The sequence below is a fragment of the Culex quinquefasciatus genome, chromosome 2 (assembly GCF_015732765.1).
Source record: "Culex quinquefasciatus strain JHB chromosome 2, VPISU_Cqui_1.0_pri_paternal, whole genome shotgun sequence".
In the NCBI taxonomy this organism is placed as follows: Eukaryota; Metazoa; Arthropoda; class Insecta; order Diptera; family Culicidae; genus Culex; species Culex quinquefasciatus.
In genome coordinates this window covers 145,164,603-145,188,576 of record NC_051862.1, presented here as the reverse complement: position 1 = coordinate 145,188,576, position 23,974 = coordinate 145,164,603, and the positions used below count along the sequence as shown (strand labels likewise).

General features: G+C 38.0%; 1 protein-coding gene across 3 annotated transcripts in view; it reads right to left on the bottom strand.

The window, feature by feature from the left end:
- LOC6044608 (inactive dipeptidyl peptidase 10) overlaps positions 1 to 16,716 on the bottom strand; it is a 367,926-nt gene extending 351,210 nt beyond the window's left edge. For all 3 annotated transcript variants that reach the window (XM_038251316.1, XM_038251315.1, XM_038251317.1), the window contains exon 1: positions 15,638 to 16,716. The gene's annotated coding sequence lies outside the window, so the exon portion shown is untranslated. The remainder of the gene's footprint in view (positions 1 to 15,637) is intronic.
- Between the last annotated feature and the right edge of the window lie 7,258 nt (positions 16,717 to 23,974).

The following is a 23,974-nucleotide window of genomic DNA, read 5'->3' as shown; positions in this document are numbered from 1 at the left end:
GTTGTCGGCGATCTGTTTAAGTCTGGAGTCCTACAACTACAGCCATGTGGCGGATGCGGCAACCGCCGCGGAAGCTTGGGAGAAGCTGGAGAACGCTTTCCAGGATAGCGGTTCTACCCGGCGTATTGGATTGTTGCGACAGTTTACATCCGTGAAGCTTGTCAACTGTGCCAGTGTCGAAGCCTACGTCGATCAAGTTATGACTGCGAGTCAACGTCTAGCTGCGATCGGGTTCAAGGTGGACGATTCCTGGCTGGCGGGAATTCTGCTGATGGGACTTCCCGAGCATTACGAGCCGATGATCATGGGACTCGAGGCGTCTGGGAAGGCGATGTCAGCGGATGCCGTGAAGTCGAAGATCCTGCAGGACGTGAAGGTTGAACGTGGACCGAAAAGTTCGAGTGTGGATGGAGCACTGTACAGTTCGGCCAGATTCAATTCATCCAAGGCAGCAGGATCGAAGAAACCGAAGACTTGTTACAATTGCAAGAAGTTTGGACATTTTGCTGCAAATTGTCCGGAGAAAGTGACCACGAAGGTACGGAAACCCCAGGGGTTGTGCTGTATCTTCGCTATGGGTGATGTGATGACCAAGGAGTGGTATTTTGATTCGGGGGCCACCACTCACATGGCAAGGTCGGACCAAAAGTTTACGGATGAGGTACCGATGAACCACGAAGTTGGAACAGCAAACAGCAGCAACATGATGGCCGTTGCGAAGGGTTCTGTTGCTCTGGACACACGTGAAGGCGAGATCAACGTTGGCGAAGTGTTGAAGATCCCGGATCTTGCAACGAACTTGTTGTCGGTTAGTGCCATTTGTAAGCGCGGCAACAAGGTGGTCTTTACGGCGGACCGATGTGAAGTTTGGTCGTTGGACGGTGATCTGGTGATCACTGGCGTCGAGAACGATGGGCTGTACCGTTTGGAAAGACCGGAGAGATCGTTTCTGGTGAGCAAGTTGGAGCTTTGGCACAAGCGACTCGGCCATTTGAACGTTGGGAGTTTGCAGAAACTCAAACGGATGGCGGATGGAATCGAGTTCCAGGAAGGCGTGCTGCCAGATTGTGTCTCGTGCTTTGAAGGGAAGCAGACTCGACAGCCGTTTCCAAGTAGCAGTTCGAGGGCAACTGAACTTTTGGAACTGGTCCACTCTGACCTGTGTGGTCCGGTGGAGGTGCCTTCGCTTGGAGGAAGTCGGTACTTTATGACGTTCTTGGATGATGCGAGTCACAAAGTCACGGTGTACTTTCTGGAGAAGAAGAGTCAGGCACTGGATGCATTCAAGAGGTTCAAGGCTCGAGCGGAACGAGAATCTGGAAAGAAATTGCGAGTTCTACGTACGGACAATGGCAGAGAGTACGTGAATGCAGATTTCCGCAAGGTTCTGGAGCAGGACGGGATTGGTCATCAAACCACGTGTCCGTATACACCAGAGCAGAATGGTCGGGCTGAGCGACTGAACAGGACGTTGGTCGAAAAAGCGCGGTGCATGCTGAACGAGGCCAAACTGGGCAAGGAGTTCTGGGCTGAGGCGATTTCGACAGCGGCGTACTTGGTGAACCGTTGTCCGACACGAACGCTTGGAGACATGGTGCCGGAACAAGCATGGACCGGAAAGAAGCCGAATCTCAAGAACCTGAAGGTTTTCGGATCGAGCGTGATGGTGCACATCCCGAAGGTAAGACGACAGAAGTTTGACCCGAAATCAAGAAGAGGTACTTTCGTTGGATATTGCGAGGGCACAAAGGGGTACCGTGTCTATGATCCTGAAACGGGAGATTTTGTGATCAGTCGGGATGTCGTCGCCATTGAAGAAGGTTCATCAAATAAGAGCGTGGCGTGTGAGCTGATTCTTAAACCGGTCGAATTCATGGAATTGCACTTTGTTGAAGCCATGCAGCCTGAGTTGCCTATCGAGCGTGAGGACGTCGTTCGAGACCGGCGGGACGAGGGAGATCAAGCGGGCGTGATCGAAATTGGTCATGAAGATCCACCCCCGGAGGAGTCCGTTGAAGCCTTGGTTGACTTCCTTGAAGATGCGCTCCCACCGCAACTAAACAGACCAGCTGACGAGCAGCAAGGGTTGAGGCGCAGCGGTCGGGAGCGCCGAGTCCCAGGCAAGTACAACGAATTCAACTGTTATGGTACTTTTTCTGGCCAAAATGTTTCCCCACAGTCAGCTGCCACATCCCCGATGCAATCCGTTATTGTTGAGATGGAAGACCCGAAGAGCTACGAGGAGGTTTTGCTACGGGCAGATCGAGATCGATGGATTACGGCCATGCAGGAAGAGATGAACTCTCTGAGCGAGAACAGAACGTGGGTGCTTGCTGATTTACCAAATGGACGAAAGGCAATCCGGAACAAGTGGGTGTTCAAAACAAAGCGAGGTCCGGACGGTACTGTACAACGGTACAAGGCGCGACTGGTGGTGAAGGGTTGTTCACAACGGCCCGGTGTGGACTACGACGAAGTCTATTCTCCGGTGGTGCGGTATGCAACGGTTCGGTTCCTGATGGCGCTTTCGGTGAAGTACAACCTGGACATCGATCAGATGGATGCAGTAACCGCATTCCTGCAGGGCGAGCTGAACGACGAGGAGATCTACATGCTACAACCAGAAGGGTTCGTGGATGCTGGAGGAAGGGTGTGCAGACTGAAGAAAGCGTTATACGGTCTAAAGCAGTCAAGTCGAGTTTGGAACACTCAACTGGACGCGGCTCTTCAAGATTTTGGACTCCATCGTTCGGCAGTTGACCCGTGTCTGTACTGGTCGTTCCAGGGCGATAAGCTGTTGTTCGTGACGATTTATGTGGATGATTTTCTCATCTTTACGAACGACCTGAACATGAAGAAAAAGTTGAAGGCGAATCTGAACAAACGGTTCAAGATGAAGGACCTGGGCCAGGCATCGCACTGTCTTGGAATCAGGATCACAAGGAATCGCGAGGATGGAAAGCTGTGGCTGGATCAACAGGCCTACGTCGAGGACATTGTGAAGCGGTTCGGTATGGCGGATTGTTATCCGGTTGCTATGCCAGCGGAACCGAGCTTGCGGCTGGACAAGACCATGAGTCCTGGAAGCAAGGAGGAAGCCGAGGAGATGCATAAGGTGCCGTACAAGGAAGCTGTTGGGTGTCTTTCGTTTGCAGCTCAAGTGACACGGCCGGATATAGCTTTTGCAGTCAACATGGTGAGCCAGTTCGCTGCCAACCCTGGAAAGCAACACTGGGACGCGGTCAAAAGGATTTTCCGCTACCTGAAGGGGACTGCTAACAAGAAGCTGGAATATTCGAAGGAAGGTGCCGACCAGATCAGAGGATACACCGATGCCGATTGGGGAGGAGATCCAGATGATCGGAGGTCCACAACTGGTTACGTTTTCACCCTGCAAGGTGGAGCCATATCGTGGAACGTCAAGAAGCAGCCGACAGTGGCTTTGTCGTCGTGTGAAGCTGAATACATGGCGCTTTCTCGGACGATTCAAGAAGCCATGTGGTGGAACAACCTGCGAGCTCAGATGTTCAAGGTGGAGCCTGTGGACCTGTACTGCGACAACCAATCTGCAATCGCCATCGCTAGTAACGGTTCGTACAATCCACGCACGAAACACGTGAGCATTCGCTACCACTTCGTGCACGAGAGTCTGCAGCATGGACTTGTAAAGCTGGGATACGTATCCACCGTTGAGCAGCCAGCGGACGGATTCACGAAGCCGATGAACAGCCAGAAGCAGACGAAGCTATGCGAGGCCATTGGAATATCGGATTAGGGAGGAGTATTGGTAGATCGAAGTAATCCGGTCATGGAAGATTTGGCTCTGGAAGTCGACGTCTGTAAGCTGAGCAAAAATAAAATCATTCTACTGCGAACAGTCTACAAGACAAGACGTGTTTTCTCTACTCTACTAAACGTATGTTCCGGAACCGCAGTAATTAAGCGATTCTCATTCGCAATGTTTCGGGTGCGCTACCCCAGCCCACAATCACGTTCGTGCTCTCGAGACAGAAAAGCAGTTTTCCAATTTGTTAATTAGCTCCCAAAATTATTCCTTCATAAAGTTCCGCCCCGCTTGATAAGCACGTCCCACCGTTCGTAGCTCCCCAGCCTACAATTGAGCGTAAACGCGTTGCTTCCTTAACGGCGACCGTGTCGGATATTGAGGACATGCTCGTTTTCGCGTACCTCTGTTTGCGCTGGAAATTAAAATTTTAGTCGCAACGAGTTAGCGAGACTTTTTGACAGCTCGTCCCACGCATGGAATGAGCCTTAGTACACAAGTTCTCATCCTTTCGCGTGTTTTGTCTTTTTTTGTGCTTACGAAGGCAAATAATCTTGGAGCTTTTTGGAAGACTTTTGAAGTGGCACGTGTGACATGTGCAGCAGCATAGTATGTGCTTTCCATTTAGCTGGAGGACTTTTCACGAAACAATGCTCCGAAAGATTGATGCTTGTTTGTAAGTTCTCGTAAAATGATTTTATGTCAGTATCCTGAGGCAGAGCAATGCTCTCATGGAAATCAGCAAAAATGTCAAAGGTAGGTATGAACACAGATTTAAAGAAAAATAAATCTGATTCCAGTGCATAAGAGTATTTAGTTTTTATTTTTTTAACAAACTTTAAAAAACGGGCTCCTTCAACCCTTCTCCCCAAATTTTTGCCTATTTGGTCCATCCAATCTCGAGATATCGTGGCACCATTTTTCAGAATTTTTTTTTTTTTGATTTTCTACAAGTATGAGACCCCTGAGAAATTGGAAAGATTTTTGATTTGAATTTTCTTCAACTTTTTCAATTTAAAAATAACACGTTTGAAACACGTTTTTTTCAACGTTGCATTGGTGAGTTCACACAAATTTCTGTACATTTGTAAAAGGTTGAAAAAAATTAATGTAGTATTCATAACGAACATATTTCTTATTTAGTAAATTTTAGAAAATGTCACAAAATTAATATCAAACCAGAAAACAATGAAAAATTTGCAAAAAAAAACCCATTCTTTAGAATCAAGACTAACATTTTAAGAGGTTAAACATTCAATATTACGCCCATTTGCAATGTTAGTCTCAATTTATTTTTTTAAATCTTGTTTTATGAAAGATTGGAAATTTTCAAGATTTTTTTTTAAATTGAAAATCAGAACATAAATTGTTGAGATATCGACATTAGATTTCAATTTGCCTGTATCTTTTTCTTCAAGCCGCTGTATCTCAGCAACCAGAGGTCCAATCTTAGACGAAATTGTTGAAAATTTTCTGAACTTTTCGAAAAAAAAAATAATTTCAGAAATGGATGGTCCATATGGACACTATTTTAAAAAGTCAATAAACCCGGAATTTATCGGTCAAAATTAAACTTTGAATGGCTATATTTTGAAAACGGTCTACTTAACCTTCCTACGGTATTGGAGTCCTTATCGGCCTTTTTGAAATTTAATTTCGCTATAACTTTTGCTATATACATGCTACAGCCTTAATATTTTCTGACATTAAATGTATAGTATAAATACACATTTCACAAACCAAATAAACCTCGAAGATCCCTAGGGGAGCGTCCATAAAAAAAGCTACTTTAAAGGTATTGGGGTCCTTGTCGCCCCTTAAACATTAAAAAAATCGTCAAAAATCCAGTTTTTTTTACCGATTTTGGTTCTTTTGGTCCCAAATGAAAGCTTAGGACGTCCCGTTTCCGTCCCCTTTCTGGAACTGGTCACTGTGGCCACTGGAAATCGGCTTCAACCAAAAAAAGACCTTTTTGAGACCCCACCTTTGGCGACCTGTAACTCCGGCAATTTTCAAGACGTCTTAAGCTTCTATTTGTGACCAAAAGAACCAGAATCGGTCAAAAACTGGATTTTTGACGATTTTTAAGGTTTGGGGTCGAAAAGGACCCCCATACCTTATGTGTGATTTTTTTTAATACAAAGGGAAGGTTAATAAAAAATGTGTAAAGTATGTATCGATTGCAAATTAAATTTTACATAAAAAATGAGGACAAAAAAATTTAAGTACAAGATTGTTTTTTTTTACAAAAATCACCATTTCTTAAAAAATATACCTCGATAGCAAAATGTTGGCCATACTTCTGAATGACTTAAAAGATGCGGGTTTATAAAAAAAATCAATAATTTAAAATACAGATTTTGGGAAATCTTGTAAATAAAAGTTAATCCAAAAATAACATACAACTTTGCCGAAGACACTAAATCAATCAAAAAATTCCTTGAAAATGTAGAGATTTTCGAAAATTTACGTACCATTTTTGCATGAACAGCTGCCAAAATTATGTGGCGATTTGTATGGACGAACCAATCACACACAATTACTTCTTTGATCATAGGTGAGGCCCTCACAAAGTTTGAGCAAAATAAAAAATAAGTAAAGTTCATTTCATTTTTTTTTTTTTTCAAAAAACGGTAGTATTCCAGCGACCAAATTTTAACCCACCATAATTCATCTTTTTTACGGTATATTACCTTCAAGCCATAAAATTTTACATCTTTCCAAAATTATCCTTTTATGCTCTGTAGGGTTGAAAACTTTTCTAACCTGTCAAAAAAATTTAGTGAAATTAAATACTTATTAGGTGCAACTCAGTTGAAAATTATGTTATTATTTTTGACAAGGGGTGACCAATGCATTAAGTTAGTTAATATTGAATGCTTTAAAAAATGTTGTTAAATTCTTTATCTTTAATGTTCACGAAAAACCGATGAAAAAAATCCACTCCTCCAAATGGTTACAAAATTGCTCAATTGTTTTTACCATGTAAAGCATGTTGTTATATTTTTCAAATCAAAACCACATTTTTTATATTACAAAAAAATCTTTTGAAAAAGTACTATACCGTAAACTGGAGTCAATCGGAACACATGGGGCGAATCGGGACACAATATTTTCATTTTTCTGGTTGGTTTCGGTTAGAACAGACTCAGACCAACAAAATGTGTACATCCATTTCCAAATATAAAAGCTTTAAGTGCTCTAAAAACTGCTGTCCCTATTCAGACTGAAGTCCCGATTCGCCCTAGATTTCGGTATTCTGAATCTTACGAAAAAAAAATTACAGTAATTGATGATAGTATCAATCTATTAATTTAAAAAGATTTGTTTTTATCCCTTTCCATATGGGTCATTCCACCTGAAGTGTGCAAGAAAAAATGCAAATTTGAAAATTACCATCTCCGATTCTGCTCAAATTTGGCAGAGCTGTTGAGACTATCAATACATGCAAAAATCCCGAATTTCATCCAAATCGGACAACCCCCTCCATTTTTGTACCCTCCCAAAAAATCGACTTTTTTGCGATTTTTGAGCGAAACCCCTATCTTCAAACGACGATAACTCAGGAACCACAAATCTTAGAGGGTCGGTCTTAGACTCAATTTCGAAGGAAATTGGACGTAAAATCCATTTCCGTGATCAAAATTTGGATAAAGATAATTTGTCTACCTGTATTGCGCAATTGAAAACTTTAATTGGCCGTATCTCAAAACATCCCTATTAATTTTTTGAATTTGACCTCACCATCGTATTCCCCGTCCAATTTTACATAAGAATCACTTATCGACAGAAAGGAATATGTTTCGTTCCAGAGATATCGAATTTTAAAGATTTTAGTTTTTGAGATTATCTACATTAGCTTCATTTGCCGCATATGCTAGAAACACTCAGAAGCGCTGTTCAATAACTGCTACCTGGTTATTTATTGAATTAAGATTTCATCCCAAATAATCATTAGCAAATAAGGCAAAAATGTAATGTACACCACTGTAGGAAACTGCTGTATACGGTAAATTTGTGTGCTAGCCCACAGTACAAAGCAAGAACGACACGCAATACAGGGCAGAATGGAATTCCCGCAGAGCTAGCAGGAAATTGTAATTGATCTTGTAACTTAAGAAAAAGTGTACGATACATTATCGTGTTAAATATTATGAATTAATATGAATAAAACTCTCGTGAAGCATGATTAAGGAGGAGGATTTCTGGAAAGTATAAAACTGGAAAAAGGTAAGAAAATCACAACGATTAATCTGATTTATTATCTAGTTGTGTTATTATTCAGTTGTGTTCATTTCGACACCGTCCGAACAATAATCTTTTTTTTGTTTGTCAATCATTTCGAAATCTTGGAAGACGATACAGCTGCTATCCACATGTATCAGAAGTATATGGTATTGCTTTTGAAATTAAATGTACCAGAATTGAAAAACAAAAATAATCAATTATTCTGATGAAACACATTATAAAAATCGGTTTAATATGATCAATCTTTCAAACCCTAAGGCAGAATTTGGGGGTTTTGCTGAATGGCACTATTTCACTACCGCACATGGCAAAAGCTCTAGAACCCATGAAAATTATTTCATCTACTACAGCCAGCTCTACATTTGTTCTCGTTTTACATAAAAGAAGAAATAAAAGAAATAATTTGAGAAAGTGGGAAGAAATGAGGAATTAGAAAAAAATTGAAAATAATAGAATAATGATAAATTTTCGAAAATTGTATTGTAAAAACTCTGTAGCATTTGCAAATAAATATTAAAAGTTCAAATTTTACTTAATATGGTTCAATGACACTGAGGACCTTAGACCGAGCCACGTAGCCCAGTGGTAACGCTTCCGCCTCGTAAGCGGTAGATCGGGGTTCAAATCCCGGCTCGGACCAACACAACTGGTGATCTTTTCCCTTCTGGAATCGATTGCTTAGTAAAGGGAAGGTAGTGTATCGTCACAAACTGGACCTTATCACGACACCTTAGGGAGGCGACCTATGGAATGTTAACATTAACCTTAACATGTTAACATTAAGTTGAGAATGAAACTGCCACTGAATCCGCTTTGTAAATGCCGGCCCCGATACTCTTCAAGGGTGTTCCCCTCAGGAACTGGGAAAGATTTACTTTTTTTTACTTACACTGAGATCAGGAAAAATAGTGCATTAAAAATTACCCAATAAATATTCCTTAAACAAAAAATAGATTGATCAAGGTATTGATTATCTCAAAATCGTATAAAATTGAAAAAATAATTCATCTTACAGAACACCAGGTAGTTATTATTGATCAGCACGACTGAGTGCTTCTAGCAGATGCGGCGAGTGTAGATATTATAGGTAATTTCAAATACTTAAAACTTTAAAATTCGATATCTCTGGAACGAAACATATTCCTTTCTGTCGATAAGTGATTCTTATGTAAAATTGGACGGGGAATACGATGGTGAGGGGATAAATAGGGATGTTTTGAGATACGGCCATTTAAAGTTTTCAATTGCGCAATACAGGTAGAAAACATATTTTAATCTAAATTTTGATCGCGGAAATGGATTCTACGCCCAATTTCCTTCAAAATTGAGTCTAAGACCGACCCTCTAAGATTTGTGGTTCCTGAGTTATCGTCGTTTGGAGATAGGGGTTTCGCTAAAAAATCGCAAAAAAGTCGATTTTTTGGGAGGGTACAAAAATGGAGGGGGTGGTCCGATTTGGATGAAATTCGGGATTTTTGCATGTTTTGATAGTCTCAACAGCTCTGCCAAATTTGAGCAGAATCGGAGATGGTAATTTTCAAATGGTGTTCCGCTTCAGGTGGAATGACCCATATGTCATCGTTATCAATGTTCGAATGAATATAATTCTAAAAGTATTTTTTTCAAATTTATATAAAAGTATTGTTTTAATTAATTGAAAAGGCTTTTTGTTCAAAAAGCCAGTTGTGTATGTAATGTTACCAGAAAGCACTTCCTCTTAATTACACCGTCTCCTCAAGGTCCTCCCCGCCCTTAAAATATCTAAAAACAATCGCCAAGAAGAAAAAACAGTATGGAAACATGGGCAAAATTAGTCTCGACTAAAAACCGCCCGAACGCAACAGTATTTATAGCTCAATGAACTTTATTAGTATACATTTCATCTAATCGATATATGCAAATTGCGTCGAGATTTCCACTTCTAGAGTTGTTCTCAAACTGACTTTCTGTATGTATGTGTGGATGTGGTGTGATTACGCGAATCCTCGAGAGCCAAACATTACCATCGTAACGACCATCAGCTGAGAATTTTTGGAGATGAACGCCCTCTGGCGGACCATTGTGCGTCGTCGTCGTCGTCGTCGTTGGTGGGAAAATCCAACGTCAAGTTCAAGAAGGAAGGAAAACAGGGAAAATTGGAAACGTTGGACGACCTTCCACGGTCGTAAAACGAAGGCCCTTTTTCCTGCTCTGAAATTCATTGTTTTTCCTCTAGCTTTTCTTTATTTGGGAAGGTCCAAGTGCGAGGTCACTCGAATAATGAGGTTTTCCGAAGAAGTGTTAGGATTTAGTTTTGTTTATATTTGTATTCAATGACATGTTGTCAAACAATATTTAATTTAATTTTACACAACAACAAATAAGAAATATAATCCAAAAATAAAATCACAATGAAGAAAAACAGCGCTTTTGGCCACATTAAACAAGTTGACCACGGTCAAGCCAAAAAGTGGCAATGACGCGGTTTAACGAGTAAGTTTACTACTTTTGTTTTTGGAAGTACTGCTGACCAGGCCAAAACACGCACGGTTATACCTTCTTTTCTTATGAAAGTGTTTATGGGGCCGCGTTTAGAGGGGGAAAGGATAAATGGAGTAAAACCAACAAATAACTTGTAACGATACTGCGTTGGAGTTCACATTGTTGGGACTTTTACGTTTAATGTTTGCACTGTGGTGGTCAGATTAAAGGTTGGATAATGGAAAAGAAAGACGATTTGGTAATTGTGACTGACGAAGTTTTCAGACAACAGATAGAGATTTTCATTACTTTGTAATCGCTAAAAGCTCTTTCATAAACTTTTTTTATGAAAATTTAACTTGTCGGATTTTCTTCCAAAAAGCAATCTTCGTTGTTTTCGTTACTTACTTCATTATAACTATAAATAGAGACTCACAAGGCGGTTGATATCAGCGAATGACTTCAAAAGTTAAAGCTGCCTCAATACATCATCAAACACCACCATGATACAAACTGGTAGATTCTGCCAGTTCCAAGATAATCAAGGGCAATTATTTATTTTGATCAACTTACGAAAACACGTCATTTTAAAATAATAAAATCTAAATTTTTGACTGTTTTGTTGAAGCATTTTTTTAACTAAAAGCACGTTTTCAAATCGGGATGATTTAAATTTTCAATATTTTTGAGCTTCAACTTATTGAAAAACTTGTCTTAATAAAAATCCAGATAAGCAAAATAGTGTCACACCCTAACCGAAAAATGGAAAAATCGTAGAGGAGTTTGAGCAACTTTTTCTAATTTCGTGTGGGTTTGTATAGAATAGTTAACAAGCCTTACCCGACAAACTTCGTTCTAGCTTTTTTGTTTGTTGACGTTTTTAACTTTTTTGCTTACTCAGCCTCCTGTGATCAAAATTTAATATTACGCAACTTTTCCCATACAATCTGCAGATTTTCCGGAACCGGTTCCAGAGTGGCCAAAGTTGTAACTATTTGGCGTAAGAACTTTCCTTGGACTTATACGAACCCAACGCAGCAAATATCACCTCGATTCGACGTTCCGTGTTGAATTGATACGCGTTCGAACAAAACCGACGAAATTTTCTATATATCGACGTCGTCGTGCTATCATGTCGCACCCGCCATTTTGACGTTCCGAGAAAAACGCGTTTTAATGTTTGACCTTGAATAAACAAAAACGAATGCACGCAATGTAAACAATAACAAACAAGTTTTGTTTGACTGACCATTCTGTGCATTGTCCCGAAGTTAGGATGAAGTTGGTTGCTGGAGTCCCGAGTTATAATTAAAAATGTTTACGGTAGTTTAACTTGTACGTGCGTCAAACGCATCCTGACCTGAAATCCCTTTGCCCTTTGTCGCACTTACATCAATTTTCAGGGAGTGACAAGATAGCACGACAGGATTGAAACTTCTTTTATATGTAGAGTGACAAAAATTTTCGGAGCTTTTTTGGTTTTCATTGAATATCTCAGGATTGAAATCGAATTTTGGGGATCTGTGAAGGTCAAAAGATGAGGCATTGTGAGCTGCACAAAATTGCGTTCTTAACTCAATTTGGCCCAAAATGCACGTACGACAAGTTAGCACGACGGCGACGATATATAGATGACAAAAATGTAAACAAAATCTATATTGGTCATTCCAGGTCAACTGGGTATACTTTTGGACTCGACCTTCACCGATTTGGACAAAACTTGGAGGGAACGTTCATCTATCGATAATTAACAGAAATCTTTAGTTTGGTGTCGATTGGACCATACTACAAGTTCTCTCCCTCGCTCGCGAGCGAGAAAAGCTTTCCTTCTTCTCGCTCGAATTCCAACACTGCGCTCAAGGCCTACTTTCAGGGGTTTGCAATTCAATGCACTGGTACATGGTGCAACCAGTTTTGCATACTACAATATGGACAGTTAGTATTTTATTAAACTCTTAAATGGTTAATAAAAAATCCTTGCAGTACCGTCAGTGGGGGTGACTATGGGTCAAAAAACGATACACCTCTCGAAATTTCTTAATAACAAAAACGTACCCCAACTTTAGACATCTGCCAAAATAACAGGATTTGTTTTAGGAACGAGATTTTTTCAGCGAAGTCATCTTAAGAAGTCCCCTACACAACCTTTTTAACAGAATTCAGTTTCATTGAGAATAACCTGAAAAATGGTAAAATCCGTAAAAAATCACTTTGACCCAATCTCACCCCCCAGACCAAATGTCACCCCCACTGACGGTACCTAAATTAAAAAAAATCATTTTGAAACACAAAGCTTTTCAGCACTTTTGAGCAGTTCTCTAGGATTTCGGTCATTCGATTTTTTTGTATTTTTTAATCCGACTGAAACTTTTTTGGTGCCTTCGGTATGCCCAAAGAAGCCATTTTGCATCATTAGTTTGTCCATATAATTTTCCATACAAATTCGGCAGCTGTCCATACAAAAATGATGTATGAAAATTCAAAAATCTGTATCTTTTGAAGGAATTTTTGATCGATTTGGTGTCTTCGGCAAAGTTGTAGGTATGGATACGGACTACACTGGAAAAAATAATACACGGTAAAAAAATTTGGTGATTTTTTATTTAACTTTTATCACTAAAACTTGATTTACAAAAAACACTATTTTTAATTTTTTTATTTTTGATATGTTTTAGAAGGCATAAAATGCCAACTTTTCAGAAATTTCAGGTTGTGCAAAAATCACTGACCGAGTTATGAATTTTTAATCAATACTGATTTTTCAAAAATCGAAATTTTGGTCGTAAAATTTTCAACTTCATTTTTCGATGTAAAATCAAATTTGCAATCAAAAGTACTTTACTGAAATTTTGATAAAGTGCACCGTTTTCAAGTTATAGCCATATTTAAGTGACTTTTTGAAAATAGTCGCAGTTTTCATTTTTAAATTAGTGCACATGTTTGCCCAGTTTTGAAAAAATATTTTTGAAAAGCTGAGAAAATTCTCTATATTTTGCTTATTTGGACTTTGTTGATACGACCTTTAGTTGCTGAGATATTGCAATGCAAAGGTTTAAAAACAGGAAAATTGATGTTTTCTAAGTTTCACCCAAACAACCCACCATTTTCTATCGTCAATATCTCAGCAACTAATGGTCCGATTTTCAATGTTAATATATGAAACATTTGTGAAATTTTCCGATCTCTTCGAAAAAATATTTTTGGAATTTTCAAATCAAGACTAACATTTCACAAAGGCCAAACATTCAATATTACGCCCTTTTAAAATGTTTGTCTTGATTTGAAAATTCCAAAATATTTTTTCGAAAAGATCGGAAAATTTCACAATTGTTTCATATATTAACATTGAAAATCGGACCATTAGTTGCTGAGATATTGACGATAGAAAATGGTGGGTTGTTTGGGTGAAACTTAGAAAACATCAATTTTCCTGTTTTTAAACCTTTGCATTGCAATATCTCAGCAACTAAAGGTCGTATCAACATAGTCCGAATAAGCAAAATATAGAGAATTTTCTCAGCTTTTCAAAATATTTTTTCAAAACTGGGCAAACATGTGCACTAATTTAAAAAATGAAAACTGCGACTATTTTCAAAAAGTCACTTAAATATGGCTATAACTTGAAAACGGTGCACTTTATCAAAATTTTAGTAAAGTACTTTTTGATTGCAAATTTGATTTTACATCGAAAATGAAGTTGAAAAATTTTACGACCAAAATTTCGATTTTTGAAAAATCAGTATTGATTAAAAATTCATAACTCGGTCAGTGATTTTTGCACAACCTGGAAATTTCTGAAAAGTTGGCATTTTATGTCTTCTAAAACATATCAAAAATAAAAAAATTAAAAATAGTGTTTTTTGTAAATCAAGTTTTAGTGATAAAAGTTAAATAAAAAATCACCAATTTTTTTACCGTGTATTATTTTTCCAGTGTAGTCCGTATCCATACCTACAACTTTGCCGAAGACACCAAATCGATCAAAAATTCCTTCAAAAGATACAGATTTTGAATTTTCATACATCATTTTTGTATGGACAGCTGCCGAATTTGTATGGAAAATTATATGGACAAACTAATGATGCAAAATGGCTTCTTTGGGCATACCGAAGGCACCAAAAAAGTTTCAGCCGGATTAAAAAATACAAAAATTAAAATTGAAGAAAAAAGACCGATTTCGTAGAGAATTGCTCTTTTTCCAAAAATACATAATAATTACATTCTTCTGAAATGTATTCAAATCATTAAAGGACCATCAATAAACCACGAGGACAACTTTTTGGTAATCTCAACTACAAAATATAGAGAATTTTCTCAGCTTTTCAAAAATATTTTTTCAAAAGTGGGCAAACATGTGCACTAATTTTAAAAAATGAAAAACTGCGACTATTTTTAAAAAAGTCACCTAAAATGGATTTAATTTGAAAACGGCGCACTTTATCAAATTTTCACTACAATACCTTTTGATTTCAAATTTGATTTAACATCGAAAAATGAAGTTGAATAATTTTGGCGACCAATATTCCAATTTTTTGAAAAAAAACTGTTTTGATTCTAAAATTTATAATTTGGTCAAAAATTGTTGGTACAACCTGGAAATTTCTGAAAAGTTGGCATTGATGTTTCCTAAAACATATCAAAAACAAAAAAAAAATATAAAAATAGTGTATTTTTGCAATTCAAGTTTTTGTGACACAAAGTTAATTAAAAATCACTAAAAAAAATTAACCGTGTATCATATTTTTTTATTGTAGTCCTTATCCATTCCTACAACTTTGCCGTTGGTGTCTTCGTGTGATCAAAAAAATCCTTCAAAAGATAGAGATTTTTGAATTTTCATTTATCATTTTTGTATGGACAGCTGCCAAATTTGAATTTGTATATGTTTTTTTTGTATTTTTTGTTTTAAATAACTGGTCATAATACATTAAAATTTGTGCTATATCTTAAAACATTAAATCGTTTAAAGCTTAAAAATCTGCATCGTTCACATTTTTATATGAATAATTTTCAAGTTATAAAAATCTACTTTTACCCCTTCACAACTCAACCAAAACGCTACGATTAAAAGTCACCACCCTCAGAACGGTTTGACCTGTTCACACTTTCCTTCGGCTTCTTCCTTGTCCCTTCACGTAGACTCACCTGTAATCAGCACCGCACCGAAAGGAGAATCAGCCAAGACCAGCGTATCGCCACAATATTGTTTCCTCCAAATGACCGGTCACGATTCCGACGGTCTAGCCACTAAACTTTAGTATTTCTTGTTGTGAAATTTCCTAAGGATACACACGATAATTTCTTCTTCACACAAACATATATTCGGTTGTTTTCCACCGTTTTCCAAAGGAAATTCTTCCACTCTCTTCTAGAAAAAAAGCACGAGAAAATCACACACTTTTCCCGCAAAGCTTTCCCTCGTAATTGTTTGCGATTTTATTTCGCTTTCTTTCCTACGAAGGGATGTGTACTCACACAGGCAATAAATCCGCACAATACCGCACCAATACCAACAAAGGGGCGAAAAGCACTTACGCTGAAACACAAATACTAGCACAAAGCGACACGGTACACGGATGCTGCGAGGACTTGAAATTCGTCGTCGTCGTCGTCTGACAGCTGATTAGGTTTTCCGTTCCTCACGTGGCCAAGCAGCAGCTTCTTCGCGGGAGACTTTGGTCTTCTTCTTGCCACTGTCTCAGGACTCTGGTTGGCACCCTCAAACACGCACACACCTGGGTATTTTTCCTTTTTTTTTCGCGGTGTTCCACCAGGATTTTCCCCAACAATTTCAAAGTGGTGCTAGACCCTTCACGAATCGACTCGGCCTGCAAGCTTACCGAAAGCCTGCTGCAGCTGTTCCTCGCCCCCAAATCTCCTGATTTAATGGTTTTATCGGACCCGGACGGCCACCGGAGCAAAAATTTTCAATTTTCTCATAAAATATTAATCCAAACACCCTCAGCCAGAAGCGCACACACACTCACTCACGGTGATCCTTCCGAAAGGACTCAACGACGGAGGAGCTACCCGACTTTTCCGTCCTGGTCCCGCACTGACACCGAGCGAACTGAACTCTCGGAGCGTTCTCACCGACGGTCGGAGTCCCTCGCCGAGGGAGAGGACCTCTAGCACAACAGTTGGTGTTGTTAACTGCCCAAAGAACCACCTGCCTGCCGGGGGGTTAGCTCGACCGTCCGCTAGTGCCACTGGAGAGCAACTGATGCTCCGCCGACGAGGACCGGTGAGTTTTGGCAAGTGGATTTCGTGTGAGCACGCACGAACGTTCACGGTGTTGATAGTGGGTGAAAAGCGTGGCGAGATGTGAGGATTTGGGAATGATGAGAAAGTAGAGCAGAGCGTGAGAATGAGTTTGAGTTCATTCGTGAGTAAGCGTTTAGATTAAGAAGTGAAATTTTTAAATTGGTTCCTAGAGATGGGGAAATTTGATATTTTTAAATCCAGCACAATTCAAAACATCTCAATGAATGCAAGTGAACTCAAACATTGATAGAATTTCGTGCATGGTTAATTGTAGTTTCATTTTTTAACATTGAAAAGTTTTCGAGATATCTCCAATTGAACATTACAGGCTAATTAGTTGACTCTTAGAAATGATCAATGATCAATGAAGTCTATTGTTTGTTTGACGAAAAAATAAATACAAATATTGCAACTAAATGTACCTAAAAACGTTACTCAATCCACCCTTAGGTGGTTGGCGCCTTCCTCACATTTAAAGGGTGCTATCCAAAATGCAAAAAGTGCGTAAATAACACTTAAGTGCTTATAACTTTTGATAGAATTGTCAGATCTTCAATGTTTTGGACGTTTTAGAAAGGTCTTTTGAATACCCATCCTACGATAGGTCGCATGAGAGATCCGGACAACGTTCCTATCAAAATATCTGAGATCCGGCCTACAAAAAGTGCATAAATAACTCTGAAGTGTTTATAACTTTTGATAGGGTTATCAGATCTTCAATGTTTAAGAAGCGTTGGAAAGGTCTTTTGAATACCTATCCAACGATAGGTCGCATGAGAGATCCGGACAACGTTTTCATCAACATATCTGAGATCCGGCCTCCAAAAAGCGTATAAATAACACTTAAGTGCTTATAACTTTTGATAAATTTGTCAGATCTTCAATGTCTTGAAAGCGTGGAAAGGTCGTTTAAATACCTTTCTGAAAATGTATAGCATGACGGGGTTTCTTTCAAAAACCACCCTTTTTACAATCTTCCGAACTTTTGTTAAAATCGTTTTTTTAGCATAACTTTTAAAGTACTAAACTAAACTGCATAATTTTTAATAGCGACTTATGAGACCCCAAGACGGATTGAATGACGCCAAAACGGACAAAATCGGTTAAGCCAATGTCGAGATAATCGAGTGACAATTTTTTGATCAACATCCCACCACACACACAGACATTTGCTCAGAATTTGATTCTGAGTCGATAGATATACATGAAGGTGGGTCTAGGACGTCAAATTAAGAAGTTTAATTTCCAAGTGATTTTATAGCCTTTCCTCAGTAACGTGAGGAAGGCAAAAATCTACTTGGAAAAGTAGCTTAGGGATCGTTTTGAAATATCCTTGTCCTAGAAAATATTTTACATGTAGATTTTTGTGTCGAATTCTAAGTTTTTTCATATATTTTGATAGAAGCTTCGTTTTTTTTTTAATATATATATACACCCAAAATTCCGAGTCGAGAGAATGGTTCCCTCAAAATTTATTGAGGGCTCAGCGCCAAAAACGAGAGAATAATACTATCAACTCACACCACCATAAAAAATGAGTTCATTCGTTAATTGATACAATAAATCTCCAACAAGTGTCATACATCGACATATGACCACTCCTTAGTCACCAAGCTGTGCTGGCCGAGGCAGTTAAGTCATTCGGTTAGTATGTTAAAGGTCAATAGTTCGATTCTCGTAGTCGACACTTTTGGTTTTTTGTTTGACGGATGAACTGTTTTTGCAAATGAACTTCGAGAGAATAATTCATTCGCCCATCTCGAGCTGTGTTCTCTGTGTCCGTAAATGGTACCACTATTCTCTCGTCTCAAGGCCATTATTCTCTCGGACTAGAGCTGCCCAGTTTTGGGTGTATAGAAATTTTAAAATTATTGAAAAGGACCCCTTAAGCGTCCTTTCAACGAAGATTTTTTTAAAGATACATTGTCCTTGTACGTCTTAAAAAGAAAATAAATGGTGCCTTAAATTTTTTTTTCAAAAACCAGGTAACTAGTAACAAAAAAATCATAACTCCTCGCCATTTCAACCGATTTCAATTGTCTTATACGCAAATGAAAGGTGATAAGTTGGTCTTTCAAAGAAAAATATTAAAAACTATGAAAAATCTAGCCTAACATATGAAAAGGGCGTATGAAACTTTAAAATGCCGTTTTGACGGTGTCTGGGAGGAGTTCATTAACAGGATTCCGGGATATGGTTTGACTTTTTCTCATAGCTTTTGCAAATTACTGTTAAAAAAGGATATTTTAAAACGTTAATGTCTTTTTGCAACAGGCTCCAACACCCATACTCCTGTAGGTCAAAAGTGAGGGAATTTCACGGACTATAAGCCTACGGTATTAACCTTCTAAAACACAACCCCGTCTTTAGACGGGCTTCGATTTAAAAAAATCTTTGGGTTAGGTTTGGCTTTCGGTTTGTTTGGGGAATCAAAACACTTGTTTGAACATAAAAGTGTTTTGATTCCCCAATAGACCGAAAGCCAAACCTAACCTAAAAATTTACTGATACAGTCGAATAAACAGCAGGATTTAAAAAAATCGCCAAAAATCCATTTTCAACCAATTTTTGAACTTTAAAAAGCATTGGAAAGAAGGAAAAATATGGGTTGGAAGTTTTACTTGTTTCATGTGACTATGCCAATGTTTTTAAAAATGTATTTTTTAGGGGTCAACTTGGCTGTGTTTTTATTGATATTTTCTACATTTTAAGTAAAAAGAAGCATGCAGTAATTTTTCTAGTGTCACAGACTATGGCTCTACGCATTTCTTTACAATTTAAAAGGTAATAATGCCGTTTTAAAGCAGAATATGAGAAAAAAAACAATAAAAATTGAAAAAGTGACTGTAAAGCATGAAAAAAATTAGATAGGTCAAATTTAATGATAAAAGGTGGTAGAATAAGCCAAATACTACCAAAAATAAAAATAAACTAAACAAGATAAATGCAAATTAAAATGCCAAAAATGCCACAAGAAATAGATAAAACAAGAGAAGTGAAGTTTTTTCTACACACGGGAAAAATGAAAATCTTCGAAAAAAAATTGGGCCGTAGAGGGTTATCTTTTCGGCCAATCGCAGTTTTTCTCATAGTTTTACAATTTTTCGATGACAATCATTTTGCAATGTTACCTTTTGCCCTGTAGGTCAACAAGATGGCACTTTTCGGTCTCAATTTTAAAATATTCGAAATCCTCGGTCTCAAACAAGCTTTTGAAATTAAAAAATCGATGTTTAGCACAGAAATTTCCTAGCATTATAAGAATTCAGAACCATAAATGTCTTTGTGGTTTGGTTGAGCGTTTTAGCAGAATGCATTACTGTGAATACAAAGAGACGAGTTGTTCCTTTTAATTCCGCTATATATTTTTAATATCTTGACAGATACGTATACGTAGTCGAGAACAGAACACTGATGAAGTCTGGTCTCTTCTTGTATTGCGCCACTACAGCCAAACCCTGGAAGAAATTGGATTTTTTTTATTTTACATTCCATTTTTGCAACTACCAAAATTGTATGGAGACTTGTACGGACGAATAATGATGAAAATCCCTTATTTTCATCAGAAAGATGAAAGTTCGTCCCTGGGCTCACGTCCTCCGAAATTCACTCACCAACGTTCACCAGGACCTGCGCACTGATCTACTCCCGACAGGACTCTTCCTCTGCCTCTCTCTCGTTTACTGTCAATCCTGCCGAACCGTAACTGTAGCAATCAACAGCAGCAGCAAACCATATCACGGTATAATATCATCCTTGGCATTGGTTTGTGCTATCACTCTGCGAGAGCAACTCCAGCTTCGAGAGAGAGTAAGAGTACGATTTGAGAATGTTGTCAAACCAACTGTCAGAATGGGGGGGTTAAATCATGGCAATACCAGCGAGAACAGAGTCACATGCTGTTGATGTTATGTTTTACACACACACACCACCACCATGGAGAGGAAAAATGGAAAATGTGTGCTCTTGCATCCTTTCCCCAAATGGGATCCAATGTATAGTCGGAGGTATGTCAACTGCTGTAGTGCACTGATGTCAATTTAAATTGTGGAAACGAATGAGATAAAAATGATTGATAATAAAAACACATTAAAAAAAGCAATACGATTGCAAAACCTAAAACCAATAAAACATTCAAAATTTCTATGAACTTTTTTTCACAGTGCCCCAACCCGTGAGAACAGTGTTACCTGTTGTTCGCGCGATAGATGTGTTCACGGTTGGATGATTCGCGTGTGCAAAGCATGCATAGCACTAACACACTACACACTGGCTGGCTGGTTGAGAAGTAAAAGCTTCAGCAGGTTCGTCCTGGGTGTCGAGGTCGTGATAAGCACCCTCCACCCACCCAAACAGACCATGCATGAGTAGTGCGGGGATCTATACATTAAGGGGTGAGGATGAGGAAACCAGGAGGGAGAAGAGGTGACCGGGCTTTACATTTCACCGGAGAAACAAGTACGCAGCTTTTCAGGCGTGTACCGGTGATGAGAACCTGTCGTGATGACAGGGGAACACTGTAAAGTGAAGGGAAGTATGGTTGAAAACATCGAATATGACTCAAAAGTGGGAAGTTACAATGCGTTATAAAATTTTAATTTTACAAAGACATTTTTTTGGTAATTTTAAAATGGTGCTTCAGCACTAAACGCATTTTAAATTAGTCAGAATGTTATTTCAAAATTTTGAACTTACGGTTACAATAGTTTGGTTACAAAAATTGACAAACGGTGTTGTAAATCAGAATGAATCAAAAATTATATCGATATTTCCGTTGATTTCAAAGATTACAGACCAAGCAACAATTGTCAGTTTTGGGCGCTAATAACTACACGGGGAAAAAATATGGCGTCTTCGGGGAAAGATGCTCCAAATTTAATAAAGATTCTACATCTGGGAAAATGGTATGCATCGGATAACTATGGCGCTCTCCACAGGTAAAAATCTGGATTTACGGCTACAAAGTAGGAGGCTGTTCAAGCACAAGCATGACTTATTGCATACTGGTAATTTAGCTGTTTTGTAATCAGTGGTATGGGTTTTATTTTTAGACATTTTTGCTAAAAAATTGTGTGTTTTCATGCTTCGATCGGTTAGAAGAGGTTTTTATTTTTACGGGTGACGAAGAACTGCGGCAAGAGTGTCATTCTACGATGTCGCAGATAAATTCCCTGGCTAAAGCTGATCCAACAAACAGAGAAAATTTTCACTTAACCAGCACATTTTCAATCGGAATTAAACAATTAAGACAGCTTCTAGTTGAATACAACAGCAACGACTCCATAAACAACTTCCATTCATAATTATTTTTAATGATCGATAACAATACTCTCTACTTTTGGCGAACAGTAAATTGGTTCCACTTTGACAGTTCAAAATTGAGGCCGTTTTGCACCATTCAGCACCCAGGTCAAAACTGAAACAGTGAATTTTCTACATACATTTTGACTATTTTTTACATACAAACTTCAAGCGATTAGAGGAGAGGTTCCCGTGGTCAGCATGAGCACAAATTTGGAATATAGCCTAGTGACGGGCCAGTCTTTAATTTTAGGGGGTAGCCCGGATTAGGACCACTCTAATGAACAAAAAATATTGTAATCTTGTAGCTTTTTATAAATTCACAGAACCGAACAATTATAAGATATTTCTACAAATTTTACACGAGCAGTTCTATACGAAATCTGTCTTCATTTGATTTTAATTTTTATTTATTTTTTTTTAATCCGGCTGAAACATTTTTGGTGCCAGTATGCCCAAAAAAGCCATTAAGCATCATTAGTTTGTGTATATAATTTACCATACAAATTTGGCAACCTTCCATACAAAAATGATATATGAAAGTTAAAAAATCTGTATCTTTTCAAGAAATTATTTGATCGTTTTGGTTTTGGTCTTCGGCAAAGTTGTAGGTACGCGGTGAAAAAATAGTGATTTTTAATTTCACATTTTGGCACTTAAACTTGATTTGCAAATGAAACACTATTTTTTCTGATATGTTTCATGGGAAATTTTCAGAACTGGCAAAAAATCATTGGCCGAGTTATGATTTTTTGAATCATTACAAATCTTTTCAAAAAATAGAAATATTGGTCGCATTTTTTCAACTTCATTTTTCGATGTTAAATCGAATTTGCAATCAAAAAGTACTCTAGTGAAATTTTGATAAAGTGCAGCGTTCTCAAGTTATAGCCATTTTCAGGTAACTTTTTTTTGAAAAATGACGCAGTTATTCATTTTTTTAAATTAGTGCCCAAGTTTGCTCACTTTAAAAAAATATATTTTTGGACCTTTCAGAAACAAATGCTTTATACGTTATAACATTACAGCTTCTACCTAAAGTTTAAAAAGTCTTTAGTCCCAAAATTCATAAAGGGTCTGCAAGTGCCTTTTTTCATTGAAAATGCAAAAATAGTCGTTAAAAAATGTTTGTGAAATAGTTGACTATCAATGGAGCATTTCCATTCGAGCAGTTTTTGCTTTTTTCTACAATGTATTCCTTATGGGAGAACTGTCACTTCTACCACTCGAATCGAGTGCTGCATTGCAACAACTTCTACGTTAAAAATTTAAATTTTGTGCAAAAGTAATTTTTTGCTCTCTCCTTCCCTTGATTTTTTAAATATATTATAAGGATGGTACATCCCTCCCCTCCCCCTCTTCAGAATTGGCAAAAAAATCTGAGGCAGTTTTGATTCAGGTAACTTAAAAATTTCAATGTATATTTAAGTGCAATCGGCTTAAATCAATTTACAAAGCATTCCCCTGCGTTAAGAATCATTTATAACAGGTTTGGACTTATTTTTAAAGCTAATTTTTTTTTTAAATTGGCGATGTATAGTACCACAAACATTTTTGTTTTCGTCAAATTTTTACATTTTTGAAATCTAATGATTGCAAAACAACTGCACGGAAAAAAAAATCAATTCTCGAAATCGTGAATTAAATTCACGAGTGCGAGAACCACGAAGGAATCTATTCACGTTTATAGTGCAAATGCACCTTACTCAATGAGTAATACTCATGAATAAATTCCTTCGTGGTTCTCACATTCGTGAACTTTATTCACGACTACGAGAATTGATTTCTTTTTCTGTGTGGTCTAGAGTAAAATGCATTTTAATTAACTTTTTTTATTCAAATGATAGTTTGTTGCTTCAATTTTTATAATGTTTTTTATTTGTTTGCAGCAACTGAATATTTTTTTTATATTTGGAT